This window comes from Diachasmimorpha longicaudata, chromosome 7, assembly GCF_034640455.1.
Source record: "Diachasmimorpha longicaudata isolate KC_UGA_2023 chromosome 7, iyDiaLong2, whole genome shotgun sequence".
Taxonomy (NCBI): domain Eukaryota; kingdom Metazoa; phylum Arthropoda; class Insecta; order Hymenoptera; family Braconidae; genus Diachasmimorpha; species Diachasmimorpha longicaudata.
In genome coordinates this window covers 2,739,546-2,749,116 of record NC_087231.1, presented here as the reverse complement: position 1 = coordinate 2,749,116, position 9,571 = coordinate 2,739,546, and the positions used below count along the sequence as shown (strand labels likewise).

General features: G+C 37.0%; 2 long non-coding RNA genes across 3 annotated transcripts; one reads left to right on the top strand and one right to left on the bottom strand.

Moving 5' to 3' along the window:
- Positions 1-221: 221 nt before the first annotated feature.
- LOC135164757 (uncharacterized) lies at positions 222-2,932 on the bottom strand. The gene is made up of 3 exons (XR_010299389.1): positions 2,685-2,932; positions 1,233-1,396; positions 222-748 (listed from the first exon to the last, which is right to left on the bottom strand). It is a non-coding gene; the product is annotated as an uncharacterized LOC135164757 (long non-coding RNA).
- Positions 2,933-6,122: 3,190 nt separating this feature from the next.
- LOC135164264 (uncharacterized) lies at positions 6,123-9,007 on the top strand. Of its 2 annotated transcripts, XR_010299263.1 has the most exons (4): positions 6,123-6,517; positions 6,593-6,777; positions 6,838-7,111; positions 8,169-9,007. It is a non-coding gene; the product is annotated as an uncharacterized LOC135164264 (long non-coding RNA). The 2 variants fall into 2 exon arrangements; XR_010299262.1 differs by lacking the exon at positions 8,169-9,007 and having other exon boundaries at positions 6,838-8,125.
- The last annotated feature ends 564 nt before the right edge of the window (positions 9,008-9,571 follow it).

Sequence of the window (9,571 nt, the reverse complement as noted above, 5' to 3'; positions counted from 1 at the left end):
CCCATCTGTGACTATTGTTTCTTGACAATAGCACCGCACGACTCGGGCGTTATTAGCCCTCCACCATTAGATATCGAGTAGGCTTACAGTGGTTGGCCATCGAGATCACTCCATATACAAATACATACGCTATTTGTGTGGTATATTTTTGGATATGAAAATAGAAATCTGAAGGCACTGGAATTGTTCTTTAAAAAGCAGTTTACAACTGTCGTTATCGATCTTTTTTATGTTTATTAATATTTACATTTTTATACATAGATAAATATAGACTATAATTGTATTGATAATATATATTTTATAATAATAATATACGTTTGATTCTTTTATATTTTAAGGCTTTGCAAGCTTAGAAAAATGTTTCTTTTGAGTTTTGAGATAATACGTCTTTTATGGGCGTATAGCTAAGGGATGCATATCAAAATGTGTTATATATCTTATATTATATTGAATTTATCATGTGTATGTTTAATTTTAAAAAATAATTTCTATTCTCTTCTCGGAGATTTTCTATTAGAAATTTTCAAAATTCACCGAAAAAATCAACGGTTTATATGTTATGGTGGTCCATTTGGACGTATTTCACTGATTATTGTTCCTCTGACAATGGAACCGCGTGACTCCTTCCATTAGCCTCCTCCATAACTAGAGTGGGTACTTGGGCTTCAGTAGCGTATATGAGATAGTGTCAATACCCGAGTGGTGATTCGTACAGGCTTGTATTCAATTTCACTCTTGCACATTGAACCTATACATTCATTCAACCAGAGCAATCAATACGAGTTGGCAATTCGTGGAGTGAGAATTAAATTTTTTTTTTCATTTTCGAAATGAGTGCAAACGACGTTATATGCAGACGAGACTCCAAGTTAATTATCACATGTCATGTTTCTTTTTATGTCATTAGAAAGTAACTCATGGCTTTCTCAATGTTTATATTTTCACTTGTTATATAGTCGTGTCGACGATTTTTTTAATTTCATGGGTTCGATGTCAGTTGTTGCAATCTGATTTGAATTTATAACTTAGCTGTTGAAAAATAAACAATTATTTCTGTTCATTTGGAATCGTTTAAATAGATTTTCATTTTGAAAAATAATAGTCTCTTTATGTTTTTATTTTTACTGCCTGAACATCGATGTACTGAGCCCTTCATTATTACTATTTATTGTTCCATGAACGGATTGTTTCATTGTTTCAACGGATTATGTCACATTTTTCCAACGACAAACCTTCCAACTTTCCAGCCCCTTTTTTTTCGAAAAAATGAAATTTGTTCCAGAGGTGTTCTCGCGCTCTCCCATCCTTCTAGTGACCACTACTCAGGGTTGCTTAGCTTTCCATGGGCGAGGCGGTCCATCATTGTCGCACGCGGGCCTCGCAGAGTTCAACTGATCTATTAACCGATGTACAATTTTTTTTCAAAAATCGATATTTGTGTTGAAGTAGTTCTGCCCTTTTAGTAAATTCAACGATTATCGAAAACTACACAATTTTTTTAGAAAAGTCAATGCATTTGGAACCGTTAATTTTTCTACAATTTAATGATCTTTTCTGTTATCCAGAAAAAAACTTGAAATATCAAAATTAACACAGTGTCTTATGAAAAAATCAAAATTTCGGTTGTAGTAAAGGATTAAAATCTGATTTTTTGATGATAAAACGTAAAAAAAGCAAAGAGTTTTTCAATACTTTGTAAAAAATAATTCACAGTTGGGGAAACATGTTCTATTATTTGCTTCCACCCACATTGTATTTTTACGTTTCAACTCCTTCTGCAACACTCCCAAGGAAAGTTAGAAAATTGACTGGAACGATTGCAATGCTTCCATTTGGAAGTAAAACGAACGGTTTTCTACAGCTAGAAATTGCGAAAAACAAGAAAAAATAATCGAGTGTCATATAGAAATATGTTTTTTCATCAAAGCGACTAGAGGGTATGTAGTTGGCTCGAGAGGGGTTGTCTACCACCCCCTGCAGAGCCGCAATTCAACCCACTGAGACATAAAGAAATGAATAAAACAAGAATGAATGTGTGCAGGGATAAATGATGGTGGATATAAAACAATAGTAGAGCGATGTTTCCTGACTCGCCTCTCGACTCTTGGGTGGAGTCGAGTGTAGAGAGGTACATTGCGGGCATTGAGGAAAGAAAAGTAGCTGTGCTCTCGGTTATAGCTCTACAACAGCCTATGCAATTTTCCTTTCTTTTTATTTCATCTTAAACTAGTCCATCAACAAACATAATCAGCCATTCTACTCTCCACTTTAATAATTAATTAAGAAAATGGAATATAATGTGCACACATGGAGGCCAAAATGAACAATAATGGGCGAAACGTATTTTCTAAATTGATTTAACTGGTGCAATGATTGAATCCTGTTTACAAATCCTTCGAGACTCACTATTGAGCAAATATCTCAAGGTTAAATCTTTTTCTCATTTAGTATTTCCCTTTGTAATCAACGCTAACACTCAATGCGGTATTATGAAAACAACCTTGCCAGGTTATGGTTTTCGGAAATCAACGCTAACTAAATAAAGATATTCAGGCACTGCTGCATCACCTGAGGCATCGAAATCTTCAAATGAGAAAGAAAATTTGAATGTTTTATAACACTCAGGACAGACACGTCGTGGACTTGCGTCCAGGATACAGAGAACAGTGGAGAAATTAATTTACCTGATCTCTTAACCCGATGAAGAAGGGATATAACTAGAGAGCAGCCTAGCTGCTTCCTTGAGCCCTGAGGAGAGGACAGAGAAAGCTAGCTGAATGAAGCACGCTTACAGGAATCCCCGGTTGGTTAGTTCTCGATCCTGAGAAAGAAGAGATAATCCAGGTTATGGAAAGGGTCCTGTGAACGGCAGTTGTCGTCCAATCAGGGTGGTTAACGAGGGAGCTAGGAGGAGTTCAGCTCTCAAGACGTACCCAGCACGAATTGTTTGAGTTCTTGCTGTGCAGGTGCTTATATAGCCAGTCGGTAGAGTGGGGGTATCGTATGGTGCTGGGGAGGGGGAGAGATCGTATGGGGGGGGGGGAGAGTCATGTGACATAGCGCTAGTAACTCCCCATTACAATGGTACAACAGCAGCAATGTTTAGGAGTTGGAATTAGGAGCGTAGATAATGTAGCGAAGACTACACCATCTTGCATGCAAAAATGATTGACATAAGAAAGACGGCTGAGCTTGATATGTACAAGAAATCTGAAAAAAAGAAGGAATGGGAACTCGGCAGTTCAGTCGGAAGAGCACCAAATGTACAATCAGAAGGTCCCAGGTCGCATCTCGGTATGGACTATTCATTTATTCAGTAATGTTTTCTTGTAAAATTATATCGAAATTAATCTTAGGTCCCTTCCTACGTAATCCAAAATTCGGTGGGGTCATTACAGTAGCAATATTCATTATGTTTCAAGTATGTCAATTAGATTGTTGTAGATCATGATCATGTTAGCAATGATCTTGAAATTCAATAATTATGAGCATTACAAAATTCTGCGATATTGTTTTCTTACGAAAATCAGAAGTTTAGGAAAACGAAATATCATCAACGGATTTGATTTAATGTGCAACATGATCATACTCAAGAGCAATAAGATTGTTATCATTCAAAGTTCATTAAGCTCCTCAGGAAATGACTCAATCCAGGAAATATAATTTTTTAAAAATAAATGTTTCTCTCAAGCAACTGAATACTTGAAAAGAATAATTAGTTTTTCTGAGTGAGCGACCTAGTACGTTGGCTTGCTCAAATGAATTTATGAAAGTTAACTGGATTAATTTCAAATAATTATTGAAATATGTCCATTTTGCCGCACATTCCCCAAAATTCGTTTCTTCTGCTGAAACCAGAAACCGGCAGGAATAAGAAAGAAAATCAATATATCTTTACTCATCATATGATATGAATCAAGCAAAACCGTGCAATTAATTACCAAAAATGTAAATACAATCATGTACTTACATGTGGTAATAAATAATGTTGCTTCTCATACAACAATTCATGCATCCTCGCAGGTATGGAGATATTCGTAATTAATTAGAGTGCTTAGATAAACAAGCGCCCACCTCCCGCTACAGGGTTGGAATTCTCTCTTGGTTGTTGAGTTTACAACTTTGGGTCTTTGGGTAAATATAATTCGCCACATTTCCCTGGAGACTGGTGATGATTACCTGGCCTGGTGAACTATCCTAAAAAATATCACCCTGGGATATTTTCATTGATTACTGTCTGTAAGGGAAAGCACGGTGAGAAATTTTTCATAATAATTATCCTACCCTTCTACAAAAATGTATCAAGACGTATCGTTTCCTTATTTCTATGTGAGAGTGTAATGGAAATTAATACATGATGATTAATTGATATCGTAATATGGAAAAATGTCATTCTAATGCGCAAGCAATTTTCAGCCGAATAATTTATGGGTAGGCTATTGGATTATGGACAAGGGTTTACTCTATAATATCAAACGATTTGGCTATAAACTTTAATTCTTTATTATCGCATGCAAAAGGTATATCTTTCGCCTATAATGTCTCCAGAGGGACTAACCCTTAGTGACTAAAATTTTCACAGTCTGGACCCATTAAACAAAAGACCCTTGTTCTCTCATTTATTTTTTTCCTTCTCTGTTTCTGTTTATTAAAACTATTCTAAACATTTCGGCACTGTTCTGAGAAAAACTATAAAATACTGACATGGACTAAACCTCAGGTACGAATCGCCAAGCTTCACGCCCGGCCAACCATGGGTTAGACCCGGTTGACCAACTTCGATAATCCTAGACTCCACCAGGCTTGGTATCTTAGTCACACCAGAGAAAGCCCATGCTTGGATCCTTCCCTGATATCAAACCTGGGTACCAAGCTTGTGCCAAGCCTGGGAAAAGTCTGGTTCATACAGCCTTGGTTCATAACCTCTCGACCAGTCTTGGGCCCAGATTGACGAATTGACTGAAATTTATTTCTTTTTAACTAGGCGGCATGCTAATTTTACTTACACGTGAATCCAAGGGGTGGCAATGTCCTATGGTATTATGCCTCATTGTTTACCCCATATTGTTACATAAGTGTAAAGTAAGTTTAAAGTAATGCCACAGGGTATCTGGTTCATTTGCAATTTATCTGGATATGTTCAGTACTATAAACTGTTTGAATAAAGCCTAGTCATTTTTTAATATATGAGCCTGGAACGTCGCTGGTTCGAATGCCTGGACCAGCCTTAATAAGTTAACTTGGGCCAGCCCTCGTCACCAGGCCTGGCCCCACGTTACATTCCAATGCACATCCGCTATTGATCCCGGCTTGGATGCCAAGCCTGATCCAAGCTCCCCTAGTATTGGCAATAGCTTGGGTGAAGCCTGGGCCATTGGTGATTTCCACGAAAATTAACCGTCTGTCTATAGACTGAACAGAGCTCTGTACAGAGCTATAGACAGACGGTTAATTTTCGTCCATACATAGCATGCACTCTCCATACAGGCAACAACAATATTATATTTCAATATACCCGTGCGGAAATTCGACATTTTGCAACCTGCAGAGGGGGAGACAAATGAAGATTCTTCGCACTAGGGTGGAAAAGCGCGCGAGTGGAAAATTACTTTCCGTCCTTGGTGCACAATAGTGTGTATTGTTCTCGTGCTATTTTTCCACACGTCTGAAAAGGAAAGCATTTATTGGCTGTCTGATGAGCGGGAGGGAAACGAGGATTTTCCACACTAGGGAGGAAAGTCACCTGTACGTGCGGAAAATGACTTCCCGCCCTTGATGCTCATGCTATTTTTCACACGCCTGCAACGGAAAGTTCATAATTTGCTGTCGAATGAGCGGGAGAAAAATACGCGTTTTTCCCCCTAGGGCGGAAAGTCTTGACTTATCATATTTTTTTGCTCATTTGAATCTATTTCACGTTAAACATTTTGTGTCAGATATATTGTTCAAAGAAATGAAGTCGGAAAGTTAGAAATAAATCATTCGCGCTTTGCGTTCATGATTTATCAAATCTGAATAACTTGACACCTGCATTTATTTGTACAGAACCTATGGGTAAATACCCGATAATTTTTTAAATGTGTGGTATTGTATGTGTGTTTATCTTGGAATACAATATGGTTTTGTGAGCCCTTGCGTACGGAAGAGGTAAATGATAACGTAGTATGGATGAGTAATTTTAGTAGTTTAACGCAGAAACTCCATGGTTTCCCGTTTTTTTAGTTGCTGTTCCGCGTCATAGTCGCACGTGCGACAGTACACAAGGGGTTTCTTCGATAACGTATATGAGTGCTGCCAGAAGTGGTTGTGTATCTGCCTTACCATATACCGAAAGTGTATGCACGTACGGAAGCGACATCTCATTGTGGTCTCTGCGGTCACAGGTGCATTGGAGAAATCGGTCATTACAACTGGAGAAGCCTATAAACTCTGGCTTACTCGAGTTTGAAGAAATTCAATATACAGCCCTGTTTACTTTTGGTAGGAAGAAGTTGGAAGGGCAATATGGACATCCGGGGTAAATTAGACCCCCAAAAACGGGGAAAAATATTTTGTTGAAAAGTTAAATTAAAAGGAAATTGTTTCATTTCAGTGATGGCCTGTCAAAGTTTCATGGCCTTTTCCATTTTACTGGAGAAGTTTTCCACTGTCAACGGTGTCAATGGGCTCAAGTAATATTTCTTAGGCTTTTCGTTGGTATATGTATGTATTGTTGGATCAGTTGCAACAATCGATTTTGGATCGTATCACCCAGTAGTGTCTCCATGGAAAACCATGGTTTGCAATGTCTCTTCAGAACGTTATTATGTAATTTTCATTTTTCATTATCGTTTTTAGGTTTTTTCAAATTTAAAGGTTTCAATGGCTGGGCATCTAATCGACTTGTAACAATGCAAGGAGTTCGAGCTGATGGTTGACCAGCTCAGTTCAAACATCGCGAGCATCACCAGGTGTTGAATTTTATTTATGTGTCTCACATTGCCTTCCAGTACAATCCTCAGCTTTTGTTCATGTGCGATCGCAAACCGCTGTCATTTGCTGATAATTTGGTTCTGGATCGATTAGCATTGGTTTCATTTCTACCAATTCGAGAGAGGAAAAATGATTTTTGGTATGAAAACCTCAAAATTCATTCTTCGGCACTTAATTGAGATTAGCGAATAACACCGATGTCGAAGATTGTGTATATTACTGGGCGATTCATTTGTGATTAATATAATATGTTGTTGTTAGTCATTATGATTAATGTCACGGTTACAATCTGCATTTCCTTTGATTACCGCTAATACTATATTTGATATTTAAGTCTTGGCTTTCGAGAATGAACGAATGCTCAGCAAAATATTGTGAAAACTATCAATTTCGAGAATTTTGCTCCCATTTCTCTTATTATTTTTTTATTTCAGGAAAAAAGTATTTCATTACAAGTTGTTTTTGTTTAGTGGATAAAAATTATCTATTGTGAAAGAAAATATAATCCCAAAGGTTTATATTTACAAAGGAATTCCGTTTTCCGTAATATAAATCTGGAAATGATGAGTTTGAAAAACTGCATCGAAAAAAAAAATCTCGAAAAAAATTATTTCTCGTTAAAAGTTTTTTTATATTATCTAAAAAATATATTTATGGACGTTTTGTTAAGTTTATTCCTAACATTGATATTTTCAGACGGAATTGAATAAAATGAGTTGTAGTTTTGCATTGAATCTCTTTAGATTTCTGGAAGAGCCTCATGACAATTTCATCAAAGAACAAGATTAACTTTTCCACTCTATTTACTCCTCATTTCACTAAACTGACTTTTCGATCAAGTCCGATAGCCTGTTTTCCTCAACGTCTCTGTTAACCATAAATTTAAATATAAAATCACCAAAACAGTTCTTCCAAGAAGACTTATTATTACCGAAGTTTCGGAATTTTGTTGTATTTTCTTTGCCTCGACGAGGAAAGACAGAACCTACACACGTCGCAAAGTAATCATATTAGGGACTGTAATCGTGTTATCAGGATATTCCCCTCTGTCCAATGGCACAACCAGACATCTCCGATATATCATATTGTTCTACAAAAAATATACAACAAAAAAGTCAACACTTTTTTCAATCAATTTTCCTGCATTCTTATTATCCCACGACGATATCACGTCATAGTCTTTTTTTACTTTTAAGATCATCTCAAGAAGCCCTCGAATAATGGAGAAAAAAGAAAATTATCCCGGGAAAGCGGATAATTTTCCCTGTCCAGACAGCAATTACAATCTCCACAGTAATACCGTTTTACTTGAAAATAAAAAAAGAAAGAGGGACGACTGCATACAGAATTCCCCCTTGAAATCTGTCCATATAAACCGTATGATCAACTCTTCTTTCGGACTACTCTCATCGACAGAGCGGATATGTCCAGGATAAAAGAGATGAGGAGAAAAAAAACGAAAAAACCCCGGGGAAGAGAGCGAGGGGAGAGGCAGTGAATGGAGCACCAATCTTTCTTATCGTTTGCCCACAAGAATATCATCGGTCAACAGGGTCTACTTTTTCCTTGGTCTTATAAATATGAAAAAAATATATAACGATAACGATAGTGAGGAATTTTTCAACAAAAAATACTGGAGAAAGTGTAGGCGACTATAATGAAGATGACTATCTGAGCGCTTCATAAATGAGGCGAGAGTTGTCATCTAACTCACATCGTTATCTGTATGGAAGATAAACGAGTCAGTGAGAAAAAAAACTAGCGCGATATGTCATAAAATAGTTGAGAAGCACGTGCTTCAGAAAGCAAATGCCAAATAAAGTGAATGAGTTTTTTTATGTTCATCCAGTGGTGAAATCTGTACATAAGATTTATAAATACGGTTGATCTAATATTAAATTCTTACCTTACACTTCTTTAAATATTGACAAATTGTTTCTATGTACTCAGAGTCTGTTCCGTTTGCAAATTTGCTCGTTGCATAAGGAGGATTGCAGGAAGACCTCCTTAGTCTGGGTTATAATGATTGTTTCTTTGGATTTAGAAAGTTGAGCAGTACCACACAGGGTGTGCTCAAAATATTGAAATTCTGCTTCCTATGAGTAGTCTGAGTCATTTATAATTCCAACCCAGTGTAGTGATGCTCCTAGATGGTAGTGGTTTGCTCTAATATGATTGACACTGACAATAGATTCTCTGGGTAATTTACAACCAGAGATGTGGATGTGGAGATTGTCTAAAGTATAATTCAAAGTATTTGGTGCCTTTTTTCTTATGGTTCGTCGCATGTGCTAGAATCATATTTGTTGTAGGACTAGTGCATTGCTCTGTTTGAAAATGATTTCGGTAATCTGTGTGGGGAATGGGGAACTCGTCCGATAAATCGTCTACCAGGTTTGCCGTTAAGCTGTCAGCAGCTTCATTTCCCTCAAGTGAATGAGTTGATGGGTATTTTTTAATTATTGGTGATTACACTTTTCAGATATTTGACTGTTGCATCGTGAGCTGGGGAAGAGACTCTTGGAACCTGGAGTGAAAAATTGTAGTTTCGAGAAATCGTGACGGTTTATGAAAAATAGTTCACCTATGTATATGGAAA